Genomic DNA, 17,189 nt, shown 5'->3' with positions numbered 1-17,189 from the left:
ATGGACAAATATATGAGTGTCACAACAAAGGGTCTGAATACTTACGGCTCTGTGATATTTCAGTTTTCTTTTTTTAATAAATATGCAAACATTTCAACAATTCTTTTTTTTTTTTCTTCTGTCAATATGGGATGTGTGTACAACCCCAATTCCAATGAATTTGGAACATTGTGTTAAACAGAAGTAACAACGGAATACAGTGATTTGCCAATCATGCTCAACCTATATTCAATTGAGTGAACTACAAAGACGAGATATTTCATGTTCAAACTGATCAACTTTATTGTTTCTAGCAAATAATCATGAACTTCGAATGTTATGGCTGCAACACGTTCCAAGAAAGCTGGGAGAGGGTCATGTTTACCACTGTGTTCCATCACCTTTTCTTTGAACAACATTCAATAAACGTTTGATAACCGAGGACACGAATTATTGAAGCTTTGTAGGTGCAATTATTTTCCATTCTTGCTTGATGTACAGCTTCGGCTGTTCAACAGTCCGGGGTCTCCTTTGTCGTATTTTACGCTTCATAATGCGTCACGCATTTTTAATGCGAGACAGGTCTGGACTGCCGGCAGGCCAGTCTCGTACCCGCACTGTTTTACGACAAAGCCACGCTGTTGTAACGTGCAGAATGTGGTTTGGCATTGTCTTGCTGCCATAGGCAGGGGTGTCCATGAAAAAGATGTTGCTTGGATGGCAGCATATGTTTCTCCAAAACCTGTATGTACCTTTCAGGATTGATGGCGCCTTCACAGATGTTTACCCATGCCATTGGCACTAACACAGCCCCATACCATCACAGATGCTGGCTTTTGAACTTTACATCCATAGCAGTCCGGATGGCTGTTTTCTTCTTTGGCCCGCAGGACACGACGCCCACAATTTGAAATGTGGACTCGTTGGACCACAGAACACTTTTCCGCTTTGCATCAGTCCATCTTGGCTGAGCTCGGGCCCAGAGAAGCCGGCGGGGTTTCTGAGTGTTGTTGATAAATGGCTTTTGCTTTGCATTGTAGAGTTTTAAGTTGCACTTATGGCTGTAGCGCCCAACTGTATTTACTAGACTTTACACCGATTTTATCGGCCTGATCGGTATCGGCCGATATTTAGCATTTTATGCTGATCGGCTTTAATGTCATAATTCGCTGATCCAATCAATGACCGCAAAAGACATTTCCTCCGCGTCGCTGCGTGCACAGTATATTTGAACCCAGAAGCTAGTTTATTTTTAACCTTGTCGCGTGTCTTTTGACATAGTACTGTAAATGTCTGATGACCAAAGAAGTTATTAAAAAAAAAATAACAAGAGTGGAGCGAGGCGACAGTATTATAAGGACAAAATGGGGGCGGGGGGGGGCGTGTATTGGTGGTCACCCGTGCTCAGGACAGGAGAGGACGTTCGTTTAATGCTCCCTTGAGGTATGTTCACGTACTTTTAAGACGATACGGCTTTGCAAGCAGGCAATAAAACGTTATGTAGCCGAGCAAGCTAGCGGTAGCACGAACGGTTGGACGTCAACATGCCGCCGTTCTGTCGAATCATGCTCGAACGTTTCGGTGTGGGGGAAGTCATTTAATTCAAAATAAAGTCATTTGATGACAGTAAGTTAGCACCCATTATTTCTGTCACGTTGTGATGTCGGTTTGACCTGACTGATTAGAAGACACGACCTGGCGAGAGCGGTGATTGCCAACCTTTATGGAGCCAAGGAACATATTTTACCATTGGAAAATCTCACGGCACACCAACAAACAAAAATGTCACAAAAAGTGGATACATTAATGCCCGTTTTTACTTTCTGCCATCCAATAGAAGACCATTCATTTGTTCTGTCTGTCACTATGCCTCACTGGCATAAATAGAGGCACAAAGATACATTATTTATTGTAAATATATTTTTTTTAAGCAATTAAGTACACGAGTATAGACAGTAAATGAACAGGTCATTTAAATAGACACATTCCTCCATCTTGTGATCGGATCGCTGGTCGGTTATCGTTTTTTTAAACTCGTTGATCGGCACCCCAAAAGTCCTGATCGTGTAAAGCCTAGTGTTTACGGACATTGGTTTTCTGAAAGCTTTACATGCAGTGATTTCTCCAGATTCTCTGAACCTTTTGATGATATTATGGACCGTAGATGATGAAATCCCTAAATTGTACGTTGAGGAACATTGTCCTTAAAGTGTTGGACTATTTTCTCACGCACTTGTTCACAAAGAGGTGAACCTCGCCCCGTCTTTTTGCCACCTGTCCCATCTTTTTTTGGAACGTGTTGCAGCCGTCAAGTTCCAAGTTAATGATTGTTTGCTAAAAACAATCAAGTTGATCAATTTGAACATTCAATGTCTTGTCTTTGCAGTGTATTCAATTCAATATAGGTTGAACATGATTTGCAAATCATTGTATTCTGTTTTTATGTTTAACACAACGTCTCAACTTCATTGCAATTGGGGTTGTGCATTTGTCAGGGAAAAATATGAACTGAAATAATTTTACCAAATGGCTGCATTATAACAGAGTGACAAATTTAAGGGGGGCTGAATACTTTCCGTACCCACCGTATGGTTGTGTGGTATTTCAGTTTTTCTTTTTTAATAAATCTGCAAGAAATAAGTAAAACATGTTTCTGTCAATATGAGGTGCTGTGTGCAGATTTAATGAGGAAATCAATTTCAATGATTTCATAAGATGGCTGTGATATCACTGAAAAATGTATGGCGGTCTGAATACTTTCCATACCCACTGTACATTTACTGCAGATGTAATGAGACACACACCTTCCAAAAAGTTCAACTTTCATCTCATCAGTCCACATAATATTCTCCCAAAAATCTTGGGAATCATCCAGATGTTTTTTTGCAAAAGTAAGACAAGCCTTTGTTCAGTGGTTTTTCACCTTGGCCATGGATGCCCAGTCTCTTCCTTATGGTTGTGTCATGAACACTGACTTCACCTGGGGCAAAGGAGGCCTGCAGTTCTTTAGAAGTTGTCTTGAGTTCCTTTGTGTCCTCCTGGAAGAGTCATTGCTATTCTCTTGGGGTAATCTTTGTAGGTCAGCCACTCCTGGGTAGGGTTGGGCATCGAGAACCGATTGGAACTGGGACTAAATTCCGGTTCTCCCGGAATCGTTCATATTTAAAAATTTGTTCCCAAGAAGAAAGCGGTGTAAACCAACAAAAGAACGTGCACGAAGACGTGCTTGTGCCCGACGGCGGTGGCGAACAAAAGTCTTTTTTTTGTTTCTTTTTTTTTTTTTTAAACCTGTCCTCTTCAACTGCATGGCCTTGAAGAAATCGTGGATCTGTATGGCTTTGTGCTGGAACAGTTTTGCTGTGCAATAGGGGAGTTTGAACTACTCCCTCGGCTTATATTAAAACTTAATGTAACGTAATGAAGAACCCAAAGATCACTGTGGCTTAGCTCCGGAGATGCAGTCGGGAGATGGGAGAAAGTTCAAGAAAGTCTACCATCACTGCAGCCTTCCACCAGTTGGGGCTTTATGGCAGAGTGGCCTGATGGGAGCCTCTCCTCAGTGCAAGACTCATGAAAGCCAAAAACTAAGCCAAACTACGCGTAGAGTTTGCTAAAAAAAAAAAAAAAAAAAACACCAGAAGGACTCTAAGAAGGTGAGAAATAAGATTCTCTAGTCTGATTCTCTAGTCTGATGAGACCAAGATACAACTTTTTGGCCTGAATTCTAAGCAGTATGTGTGGAGAAAACCAGTCACTGCTCATCACCTGTACAGTCAATACAGTCCCAACATTGACGCATGGCGGTGGCAGCATCAGGCTGTGGAGTTGTTTTTCAGCTGCAGGGACAGGACAGCTGGTTGCAATCGAAGGAAAGATGAATTGGGCTAAGTACAGGGATTTCCTGGACAAAAACCTTCTCCAGAGTTCTCAGGAGCTCAGACTGAGCCGAAGGTTCTCCTTCCAACAAGACAATAACCCTAAGCACACAGCTCAAATAATGGAGTGGCTTCAGAACAACTCAATGACTGTTCTTGAATGGCCTAGCCAGAGTCCTGACTTAAACCCAATTAAGCATCTCCGGAGAGACCTGAAAATGGCTGTCCACCAACGTTCACCATCCACCCTGACAGAACTCCAAGGAGGAATGGCAGAGGATCCCCAAATCCAGGTGTGGAAAAACTTGTTGCATCATTCCCAAAAAGACTCATGGCTGTATCAGCTCAAAAAGGGTGCTTCTACTAAATACTGAGCAAAGGGTCTGAATACTTATGGCTGTGTGATTTGTTTTATTTTATGTTTTTAGTAAATCTGCAAAAAAATCAACAATTCTGTTTTTTTTCTGTCAATATGGAGTGCTGTGTGTACATCAATGAGGGGAGGAATTTTATTTCAATGATTTTAGCAAATGGCTGCAATATAACAGAGTTAAAAAATGGAGGGGGTCTGAATACTTTCCGGACCCACGGTAGCACAGTATTTCATACCAACAGTCATACATGGTGGTGGTAGTGTGATGGTCTTGGGCTGCTTTTCTCCTTCAGGACCTGGACAACTTGCTTTCCGTACACAATGTAAAAATGAACAAGAATACGGAAGACAAAAACGTACTTTCTATTGTTTATATATTATTTTCAGATGGCGTTTTACACAGGCAGAGGAATCAAAGGGGGGTTGCGTATTAAACATGGGTGCGCATTATACACGAGAAATTACGGTAATTTGAACGTACATTGGTTGCACGTGATTAAAATGTGTTAAAATTACATAATTTATAATAATTTACCCCTCTTCTCCTAAAAACATATGTCATTTTAACACATTTTAATCATGTGCAATGTGGAATCCTGCATTTCAATATATAACCGTAAGTCGAAAAGCATTGAGTTGATGTGTATTCCAATAGCATGAAAATATGTGTCAGGGATATTTTTAGTGCATTGTGTGCATATATTCGATGAAAAAAACAAATTTATGCTTAGTGTATTGAGTAAAGTGTGTTCTGTGGGGCACTTTATATTGTATAAGATATAAATTTGTATTTTTTTTTGTCATCCAAAATGTATTATTACATATCTGTATACAGTAATTATGGTCAGTGGAGTGCATTGATTTTGTACATGAGATTAATTTATAACCAAGTTTTTTTAGGTTTCTGCTCTCCAATGTTGATTTAAAACAAATCTGAAAGGAATATTGGGCCAAAATATGGCCACAGAGATGTGAAAGACTCATTTCCAGTTATAGAAAACAGCTGATTTCAGTGTTTCCTGTTGGCCCAACCAGTCATTTGGTTTAGGTGGCCAGAAACGAACAGGAACTGCCTCAAAATGAACCAGAAGTAAACTGTTCTGATCATTCCTCTTCTCTTATGTTCAAATGTTCAATCTGATCAATCAAATATTCCTTTTTCATTTGAATTGAATTTTCGTTTTATTTCTGATTGTACTTTGGATTATCACAATTTGGGCTGGTTCCAGTGACCATCTTTTAAAACTCTGAATGTAACCAAATGTTCTCCTTGAACTGATGTTTTTGGACTGGTCTGGTTTCCATTTCAAAGGGAACACTTCATCTCATTTGTGAGTAAGTAGATATTTCACACCCAGTTCCTTTTTGTGAGTTTTATTTTTATTAATTGAAGCTTTGCCCTTGCGATGCAGCCCTATGGGTGGCACAAGTCAGTGCAAACTGTAGGCCGGTCCCAAGCCCGGATAAATGCAGAGGGTTGCGTCAGGAAGGGCATCCGGCTTAAAACCTTGCCAAACAAATATGAGCGTTCATCCAAAGAATTCCATACCGGATCGGTCGTGGCCCGGGTTAACAACGTCCGCCACCGGCGCCGTCAGCCTGCGGGGCGCCGTTGGAAATTCAGCTACTGTGGGTCGAAGTCAAAGAAGAAGAAGAGGAGGTGGAAAGCGGGTTCTTTGGCAGAAAGAGAAGAGGAAAACACAGAGCCTAGAACTGAATGTTGGGACTATGACAGGAAAATCTCGGGAGTTGGTTGACATGATGATGAGGAGAAAGGTTGATATATTGTCTGTCCAGGAGACCAGGTGGAAAGGCAGTAAGGCTAGAAGTTTAGGGACAGGGTTTAAATTATTTTACCATGGTGTAGATGGGAAGAGAAATGGAGTCTGGGTTATTTTAAAAGAGTTGGCTAAGAATGTCTTGGAGGTGGTGAAAAGAGTATCAGATCGAGTGATGAGGCTGAAATTTGAAAGTGAGGGTGTTATGTGTAATGTGATGAGTGGCTATGCCCCACAGGTGGGATGTGACCGAGAGGTGAAAGAGAAATTCTGGAAGGAGCTAGATGATGTAGTTCTGAGCATCCCAGACAGAGAGAGAGTCGTAATTGGTGCAGATTGTAATGGACATGTTGGTGAAGGTCAATAGGGGTGATGAAGAAGGGATAGGTATGGACGGCACCCAGGAAAGGAACTTGGAGGGACAGATGGTGGTAGACTTTGCAACAAGGATGCAAATGGCTGGAGTGAACACTTTTTTCCAGAAGAGGCACGAACATAGGGTGACCTACAAGAGCGGAGGTAGAAGCACACAGGTGGATTACATCTTGTGCAGACGATGTAATCTGAAGGAGGTTACCGACTGTAAGGTTGTGGTAGGGGAGAGTGTGGCTAGACAGCATAGGATGGTGGTGTGTAAAATGACTCTGGTGGTGGGGAGGAAAATTAGGAAGACAAAGGCAGAGAAGAGAACCGTGTGGTGGAAGCTGAGACAGGACGAGTGTTGTGCAGCTTTTCGGGAAGGGGTGAGACAGGCTCTCGGTGGACGGGAGGAGCTTCCAGAAGACTGGACCACTGCAGCCAAGGTGATCAGAGAAGCAGGCAGGAGAGTACTTGGTGTACCTTCTGGCAGGAAAGGAGAGAAGGAGACTTGGTGGTGGAACCTCACAGTACAGGAAATCATACAAGGAAAAAGGTTAGCTAAGAAGAAGTGGGACACTGTGAGGACCGAGGAGAAGTGAAAGGAATGCATTGAGATGCGACACAGGGCAAAGGTAGAGGTGGCAAAGGCCAAACAAGAGGCATTCGATGACATCTATGCCAGGTTGGACACTAAAGAAGGAGAAAATGATCTATACAGGCTGGCCAGACCGAGGGATAGAGATGGGAAGGATGTGCAGCAGGTTAGGGTGATTAAGGATAGAGATGGAAATATATTGACTGGTGCCAGTAGTGTGCTAGATAGATGGAAAGAATACTTCGAGGAGTTGATGAATGAGGAAAATGAGAGAGCAGGGAGAGTCGAAGAGGCAAGTGTGGTGGACCAGGAAGTGGCAATGATTAGTAAGGGGGAAGTTAGAAAGGCATCGAAGAGGATGAAAAATGGATGACATTCCTGTGGAGGTATGGAAGCATCTAGGAGAGGTGGCTGTGAAGTTTTTGACCAGCTTGTTCAATAGAATTCTAGTGCGTGAGAAGATGCCTGAGGAATGGAGGAAAAGTGTACTGGTGCCCATTTTTAAGAACAAAGGTGATGTGCAGAGCTGTGGCAACTATAGAGGAATAAAGTTGATGAGCCACACAATGAAGTTATGGGAAAGAGTAGTGGAGGCTAGACTCAGGACAGAAGTGAGTATTTGCGAGCAACAGTATGGTTTCATGCCTAGAAAGAGTACCACAGATGCATTATTTGCCTTGAGGATGTTGATGGAAAAGTACAGAGAAGGTCAGAAGGAGCGACATTGTGTCTTTGTAGATCTAGAGAAAGCCTATGACAGAGTACCCAGAGAGGAACTGTGGCGCTGCATGCGGAAGTCTGGAGTGGCAGAGAAGTATGTTAGAATAATAGAGGACATGTACGAGGGCAGCAGAACAGCGGTGAGGTGTGCTGTAGGTGTGACAGAAGAATTTAAGGTGGACGTGGGACTGCATCAGGGATCAGCCCTGAGCCCCTTCCTTTTTGCAGTGGTGATGGATAGGCTGACAGATGAGGTTAGACTGGAATCCCCGTGGACCGTGATGTTTGCAGATGACATTGTGATCTGCAGTGAAAGCAGGGTGCAGCTGGAGGAACAGTTAGAAAGATGGAGGCATGCACTGGAAAACAGAGGAATGAAGATGAGCCGAAGTAAAACAGAATATATGTGCACGAATGAGATGAGTGGTGGGGGAAGAGTGAGGCTACAGGGAGAAGCGATAGCAAGCGTCGAGGACTTTAAATACTTGCGGTCAACCGTCCAGAGCAATGGTGAGTGTGGTCAGGAAGTGAAGAAACTGGTCCAAGCAGGTTGGAACGGGTGGAGGAAGGTGTCAGGTGTGTTATGTGACAGAAGAGTCTCCACTGGGATGAAGGGCAAAGTTTATAAAACAGTAGTGAGGCCAGCCATGATGTATGGATTAGAGACAGTGGCACTGAAGAGACAACAGGAAGCAGAGCTGGAGGTGGCGGAAACGAAGACGTCGAGGTTCGCTCTTGGAGTGACCGGGTCGGATAAAATTAGAAATGAGCTCATCAGAGGGACAGCCAAGGTGTTTGTGTTTTGGAGACAAAGTTAGAGAGAGCAGACTTCGATGGTCTGGACACATCCAAGAGGAGAGATGGTGAGTATATTGGTAGAAGGATGAGGAGGATGGAGCTGCCAGGCAAGAGAGCTCGAGGAAGACCAAAGAGAAGGTTGATGGATGTCGTGAGGGAAGACATGATGGCAGTTGGTGTTCGAGAGGAGGATGCAGGAGATGGGCTTTCGTGGAGAAGGATGGCGCGCTGTGCCGACCCCTAACGGGACAAGCCGAAAGGAAAAGAAGAAGAAGAAGAAGAAGAAGCTTTGCCCTTGCAAAATTTGGTGATTAAATTACCTTTTTCTGAGCATAGAAACATGTCATTTTCTTTTAAGAGTAATGAGTGCAGTGTTATCGATGTTTGCAGACCTAATAACATATGCCATTGATTATTTTAGCTCTATTTTTGAAAGGTTATTTCGGTTAAAATTTTAAACCCAATAACAGGTCTTGGCTGTCGTATCAAGACCGTCTAATTCTACCTAAGTCAATTTTAAGTGTCTTAGACCATAGCGGGGAGAGCAGCTTTAAAGAACTGTGGTTAGAGTTTTACCTGACATGTGCTACGGTTACTCTGTCAATGTAAAGCCTAACTTAAGCGGGGCCATCGCTTCACAAATGGCTGTGAGAACCTCGGCGAATCTCTCTCAACACAAAATTGTTTTTACGAACCAGTTTTTCTTTCTTTTTTTTTTTTTTTTTTTCTTCTTTCAGACATCAGTGAAGATCTTCGTCCTCAGCGGCAGGAGCCAGCGCCCCCCCACATTAAAGAGGAGTTAGAGGATGAAGTGTCCTCCCACATTAAAGAGGAAAAGGAATTGGAGCCCCCTTACATTAAAAAAGAGGCGACTGAGGTCCCCAACATTAAAAAGGAAGAGGAGGAGGAGGATATCACCAAGTTGGCATCAGCTAGTGTTCCTTTCAAGAGTGAAGATGGTCAAAGTGAACAGCACAGAGGTCCAAGCACCAGCTCGAGTCAACACATGAAAACAGAAGGTGATGGAGACAACTATGGAGGATCACAAGGATACGGCCTCTTAGCTCCACTGTCAAATCGTAACAAGACGTCACACTCTCCTCACGACGATGATGATAAAGACTCTAAAGGTGATATGACATGTCACACTAACAAAAATTGCTGGAAATGTTTACAGTGTGGGAAAACCTTTGCCCGTAAGAGCGATGTAAAACGGCACAGGAGAATACACACTGGAGAAAAACCTTTTCCTTGCACCATTTGTGGCCAAAGATTCACTCAGAGCGGGGCCCTAAAAATACACACACGGAAACACACTGGTGAGAAACCTTTTGTGTGCTCAGTCTGCGGTAAACGATTCTCTGTAAAGGGAAACTTGACAATACACACGAGAATACACTCTGGTGAAATACCCTTTGCCTGTTCAGTTTGTGGAAAAAGATTCAATACAAAGGAATATTTAAAAATTCACACAAGAACGCACACTGGAGAGAAACCTTTTGCCTGCTCAGTTTGTGGCCAAAGATTTGTTCGGAACGGAACCTTAAAAATACACACAAGAAAACACACTGGTGAGAAACCTTTTCCCTGTTCAGTTTGTGGCCAAAAATTTACTCAGAAAGGGACCTTAAAAATACACACAAGAAAACACACACATGAATTACCTTTTGCCTGCTCAGTTTGTGCTGAAAGATTCTCTCAGAAGGAAGATTTAAAAACACATACAACAAAACATCAGAGCTGTCAAATGTTACGGATCGTCCATATTGTGGTACGGAAACCGCTGAATGCCAACTCCAACTCGTTAGGCCCGTAACGCTAACGGTTCCGGATATTGAAAACAAAATCCAGCGTCCGTGATAAACGGCCAGTATGGGAGAATACAAAAACCACACCCCTCCCAACCCCACATATAAATGCAAACACACCCATACACAAACATAGTCTTATTTGACCAATCGTATAAAGACGTTGCAAAGCACTTAGGACCCTGGGCGAGGAAAGACAATCTGCGAGAGCCATCAACACCGGCAGGTGCCACAGAGACCACAATGACTCGGGTAGACCTGGGGGCGGGGGGGGACTTCCCACAGTGTGCAGAGACCCCTGTCCTGGTTGAGCTGCAGGAAATTCACGACTTTAAAATACGTTAAAAGGGCATCAATAGGCCCAGTATCGTCGGGAGACACCCCAGTTGCGTGTGGAAGCTGATGCCATGACTCCTGATCACGTCCCCAAGGGGAAGCATATAAAGATAAACAAAAGTGTTGGACCTAAAATTGCCCCTGGGGCACCCCACATTTAATTTCATGTGTTCCAGAGGAATATGTATCCATACTTACAAAAAATGATCCTAGAGATAAGACCTGAACCAGTTAGAAACCGTACCAGGGAGCCCCATCAGGTTTCTGAGTTTGTTTCATAAAATGTGATCTACTGTCTGCATTACACTTGGTTTAATTTAAAATCTTTAAAGGGCTGTCTCTGTGCTGTGGTTCATCCTAAAACTGGATTGATAGTTGTCAAAAATATTCTGTCAAATTGTTGAGAAGAAGCACTCATGCTAAAATGAAGCAATACCGCTGCTTTGGCCATGTTTTCTTTTTGTGATGTGCATATCAAATAAGCAAACAATGGATTGAAGTAGTGAAGAAACATTGACTCTTTGGGATAAGATGGAAAACCGCTTGTGATCCTGACTAAAATGGACATACAGTTTGTAATTTATTATGTAACTATATCACATACTGTACAGTTTCTCGTCAATGTATTGGTGGTGTTTATTTTTGCTGTTTGCTGCCAGGTCGGAATTGCAAATGAGAATCTGTTCTCAATGAACACAAACAAACTTAATCAAAGTAAAAACAAAGGAGGAAAATAATGTCCAGGAAACAGCTGATAGTATCTTATATATCAAGGAAGGAGCTTCGAAGATAATAACACAAGAGGATTATTGATATGGTTAGTTTTTTTTAATTGTTTTTTTTTTTTTTTTTTACTTAATATTGTATGATCTTATGTGTAAATAAAAGTCTCACAAGTGATTCAATTTATTTATTATTGTTATTTTTTTTGTAGTTTACTCCGACGACATGCTCGGGTAACAATCACTTCACGTCAATCAAGAAAGCTTTTACCGATCCATGGTGAGCACAGAAGTCCAATAACAGAACACCGCTCGGGTTCTGATCTTCTCTTCTTCTCCTTACTGCCATGTATTTTTATAACTCATAACAAATGTGTTCATACAGTAACCCACACTCTGCCCGATGAGATAAAGGTTCACGCGTAAATGTTTTATGTATGGTAGTTGGAATAAATCTTTTGAATTCAATCGGAAGCACATCAGCATATCAAAAACTTGGACTCCTGTTTGATTACTCAATTTATTATTTTAATACACACGAGAGGACACGCAGTTGCAGCCACGTGCTACATGTTCGGCGGATTCGTCCACCGTCCCCGGAGTCTCCGGTGTCACAGACGTGGAGGATTCCTCCAGCGTCCCTCACTGAAAAAAAAGAGTCCTTTGAATTTCCTTAATTTGAACATGTACATCGGTTGCACATGATTAAAATGTGTTAAAATTACATAATTTGACCCCTCTTCTCTCCTCCTCTCCTCTCCAGTTCTGTCAGGTTGGATGGTGAACGTTGGTGGACGGCCATTTTCAGGTCTCTCCGGAGATGCTCAATTGGGTTTAAGTCAGGGCTCTGGCTGGGCCATTCAAGAACAGTCACAGAGTTGTTCTGAAGCCACTCCGTTATTTTAGCTGTGTGCTTAGGGTCATTGTCTTGTTGGAAGGTAAACCTTTCGGCCCAGTCTGAGGTCCTGAGCACTCTGGAGATGGTTTTCGTCCTGATTTGCATGTATGCGTGTAGATTTGCGAGGTGAATCGACGGGAACAGCATTCAGAATCCTGTCTTTCAGGGCTTGACCTGCACTCCGGCACGCTTCCCTCTGTGGCGTCACCTTCGCCTACTCCATGCGCCATAGACCGCAGCCGCTGCGGCGGTGAGTAACTGAGAAAAAAATGTGCAGATTTGTGAAAGAAAGTCTGGAGTAGACTCCTTCATGTTTAGTAAGTCTTTACTTGTGTAAATAAGTCGCGTAATGTCTCCAAAGACAATCGAAAAACAGACAATACTCGAGAGCGCGTTACCGAGGTCACCACTCAGTTAGGCGCCATTTTGGAACACAACATTAGCGACACATAACTGTTAGCTTCATGAAATCATGCCGATAAGACATGTTCGTGTTTGTCTATTACTTACTTGCTGCATACAACAAATGTAGGCTTACATTAGAAAGAAAGTGTACAGTCTAAAACAAAACGAACTTGAGTATCATACTATGTGTGTTACTTGTTTTGTGCCTTACCTTAATTGAACCAGTAAGGTAAGTGCGTATGGGCAGGTTGGTGTGCGAGCCGGAATCCATCATTGGTAAGCCCCCAAAGAGTCGCCTGCAGTTTGGACGTTCTCGCACGAGTTTGATGTGTCCTGATAACGCTGAAGAAAGGTGTCCGAAAAATATTATTCAGTCCTGAGGTGATCTAGTGTGCCCCAGAACTGGACTGCTCTTTAGATACCAAATGGATTTTTAAACAATCTGGGATAATAGTTGTCTTGGAAATTAAATCAGGAAACAAGCTTGTCTTTTGTAGTTTTAATATCTTTACAAAGAGAGAGACAAGTCAAGAGCGGTTACAAGTTGCTGTGTGTCTCGGCCCGTCTCTGAGACACAAATGCCAAAGCAATGCCGAGTTAAACTGGAAAAAAAATGGGAGAGTGTTACAGGGTCAATTGGGGCCACACGCGTATACTGGACAAACACTGAGTCCATCATGGACAAGAAGAGCGACACAAAAAAAAACAGAGCTATATGGTATAGCCGAGTCTGCCAACCGAATCCAGTGAACCAGCGAGAAACAAGAACTTCAAGGACGGTTTGGTTAAGGTACCATGGACAGATAAAAGAAGTTAAGGTAGGAGGAAAGAGTGATGACAAATTGGGATGTGGGGAAGGCGCTACATGTGGGTGAAAGAGCGTGCCACTTGAAGGGCGTAAAGAAACCAAACATTAATACTGCACGAGGTGAAATTAGCAGAGGTAGTGGCAACCAATGAAGCTCGTCATGGTTGTCACGTCTCACAAGGTAAAACATTGTGTCAGCTGTCAAAGCGAGAGCATCAAAACACACATTGATTACAACAATTACGGCAATTGGAGCTAAACCACAGGAGGAGTTTGAAACCCCCCCGGGGGAAGTCATCTTCTTCTTCTGTTCTTCCGCCGAGTTACGAAAGTGCGCATTTGTGTATGAGGTGTGCGCTCGTCAGTTCAGACAACAAGTGATTGGTCGTTGCTTGGCTTTTATGACCTATCTTCTGCTTGTAGCTCGAAGTGGATCCTAACAGTGAATCATTAGACTATTCAGCCATGTCGGACTTATGCAGCAAGCAGCTTCTTTCCGGTCGCGGTCAGGATTCAGCTTTATCAGGCCGGGCTTTCCGACCACCCGTTGCAGAAGGTGAAGGAGGAGGAGGAGTTGGGATGTACAGGAGGCGCCGGAACCGTCCTGCAGTGGGACATGTGAACCCACGGAGTTCTTTCAGCAACATCAACTGCAGTGTGGGTCACAAGCAGGACTTGCAAAGGCCCCAGCCAGCGCTAATGTCTCCATGTTTTCCGCCAGAAGTTCTTGATCAGCACAAACTCGCCGGGTTTGATGACATGCAGAGGTCCGTCAGCCAGCCGTGGGAGTGCTGATTGGACTTGTTTCCTGAAATTGATTAGTCGATAACGTGCAGTGCCTGAACAATTCGTGTGTCCATCGGCAGACCTGGCTTCGGTAGACCCGAATGGATCCGGTCCATTGGAGTGCCTGCAAAGGCAATCTCAAAAAGAGATAGGGAGCACACACATCCTCAAATATACTTGACTGAAATTCATTGACTTGCCGTAAAATTCTGAGAATAATTTGAGTAGTCAGGAAATCGAAGGACTTCCTTCCATTGGATAAAATCTGCCTCAGCATTTTTTGTCCAAAGGATGTCAATCACATGGTCAGTTGTGCATAATTTATGGATCCAGGATCTGCAATAATTTGTCATGCCCAAATGTAACGTCTGTAAATAATAATTAAGGCCTTCGGTGGTAAGTTGTCAAATCGTATTTTCCTGTAGTAAAAGAGTAAGTTGCACATATAGCTATAGAAAGAGAACGCTACAAAGTGTGAGTTTCTCATTGCTTTGGTCAAAGCGGCAAGTCTCTTCGAGTCAATCTTCGAGGCAGCACGAGTCATATTTGATCAATACCGGTATCAGCCAACACCTAAGGCTGCAATATCTTATTGGAAATGACTTAAGTTGTATCGGGACATCCCTAATGATGGCAGCCAGTGAGGGAGAAGACAAGACAGGAAAGGAAAGGACAAGAAAAGACAGAGAATGTCGGAGGTTTGGAATCATTTAAAGTTAAAAGAATAAACAGACCGGAGACCGGGGGTGAGCGTGCTGTGACAATGCGAGAGATTGCGGGATTTCCGAAGACGAAAAACATGGCGGCGCCCCTTGCATAGACTTGGAAAAGCAGGCTAGTTACAAGGCAAATTTCTCTCCACAAGTCATTTTCCTTTTTCAGCGGCGGATGGTCACTTCGGGCGTTTCTCTTTTCCTTTGCCAGCTTCGCAAGCAGCGGTAACTGGAAAAACGGTAAAAAAGCGGATTCTTCCACTTCAACCGAGGAGTGACTTGATTTGACAGACACACAGACGAGTGTCCTCCTCTCAATCGACAAGAAATTGTCAATTACACTTGACTTGCTTCGCCAAGAGATCACCGAACTCAGAAACAGGTCAAGGAGCTAAGTTTAGATAATACTGCGCTTCGATCAAACACGATGTCAACCTTAGCGGAACTACAAACTCTTAGACTGGAATACAAAATCATGAAAGAAACTACGCTGGACATTCAATCACCAAGCATGCGTGACAATCTAATTTTCTCGGGGATTCCAGAAAATGCTCCGGAAGACCCCGAGGCGCAGATAAAAAAAAAAGTACCATCGTGAGTCCGAAGAAAAATGCCTCTGACTCAAATTTCACTGAGGCTATCTCGGCCTTTTATAACAGTAGACAAAGACTAGTTCATAAAAGACTACTTTTTAAAATAAATAAGACCCCAAGATACTTGAACTCCTCCACTTGGGGCAGGATCTCATCCCTGACCCGGAGAGGGCACGCCACCCTTTTCCGACTGAGGACCATGGTCTCAGATTTGGAGGTGCTGATTCTCATCCCAGCCGCTTCACACTCGGCTGCGAACTGCTCCAGTGAGAGTTGGAGGTCACGGCTTGATGAAGCCATCAGAACCACATCATCTGCAAAAAGCAGAGATGCAATACTGAGGCCACCAAACCGGACCCCCTATACGCCTCGGCTGCGCCTAGAAATTCTGTCCATAAAAGTTATGAACAGAATCGGTGACAAAGGTCAGCCTTGGTGGAGTCCAACACTCACCGGGAAGGAGTCCGACTTACTGCCGGATATGCGGACCAAACTCTGACTCCGGTCGTACAGGGACCGAACAGCCCGTATCAGGGGGTTCGGTACCCCATACTCCAGAAGCACACTCCACTGGACTCCCCGAGGGACACGGTCGAACGCCACAAAACACATGTAGACTGGTTGGGCGAACTCCCATGCACCCTCGAGGATCCTGCCGAGGCGGTAGAGCTGGTCCATTGTTCCACGGCCAAGACGAAAACCACACTGCTCCTCCTGAATCTGAGATTCGACTTCCCGACAGACCCTCCTCTCCAGCACCCCTGAATAGACCTTACCAGGGAGGCTGAGGAGTGTGATCCCCCTGTAGTTGGAACACACCCTCTGGTCCCCCTCCAGACCACCACCCCAGTCTGCCAATCTAGAGGCACTGTCCCTGATGTCCACGCGATGTTGCAGAGGCGTGTCAACCAGGACAGCCCCACAACATCCAGACCCTTTAGGAACTCCGGGCGAATCTCATCCACTCCCGGGGACCTGCCACCGAGGGGCTTTTTTTTTTTAGCTGACCTCAAACCCAGAGATAGGAGAGCCTGCCTCAGAGAACCCACACTCTGCTTCCTCGTGGGAAGGCGTGTCTGTGGAATTGAGGAGGTCTCCGAAGCATTATCCCCACCGACTCACTACGTCCCGAGTCGAGGTCAGCAGCGCCCCATCTCCACTATACACAGTGTTGGTTGTGCACTGCTTTCCTCTCCTGAGACGCCGGATGGTGGGCCAGAATTTCCTCGAAGCCGTCCGGAAGTCTTTCTCCATGGCCTCACCGAACTCCTCCCATACCCGGGTTTTTGCTTCAGCGACCACCAGAGCTGCATTCCGCTTGGCCAGCCGGTACCGATCAGCTACCTCAGGAGTCCCACAGGACAAAAAGGCCCGTTAGGACTCCTTCTTCAGCTTGACGGCATCCCTCACCGTTGTTGTCCACCAACGGGTTCGGGGATTGCCGCCACGACAGGCACCGACCACCTTATGGGCACAGCTCTGGTCGGCCGCCTCAGCAATGGAGGCGCGGAACATGGTCCACTCGGACTCGATGTCCCTCGCCTCCCCTGGAACATGAGCAAAGTTCTGTCGGAGGTGGGAGTTGAAACTCCTTCTGACAGGGGATTCTGCCAGACGTTCCCAGCAGAACCTCACAATACGT

The sequence above is a fragment of the Phycodurus eques genome, chromosome 19 (genome assembly GCF_024500275.1).
Source record: "Phycodurus eques isolate BA_2022a chromosome 19, UOR_Pequ_1.1, whole genome shotgun sequence".
NCBI classification, from domain to species: domain Eukaryota; kingdom Metazoa; phylum Chordata; class Actinopteri; order Syngnathiformes; family Syngnathidae; genus Phycodurus; species Phycodurus eques.
The sequence above is the reverse complement of the archived record's forward strand: the minus strand, read 5'-3'. Positions refer to the sequence as shown.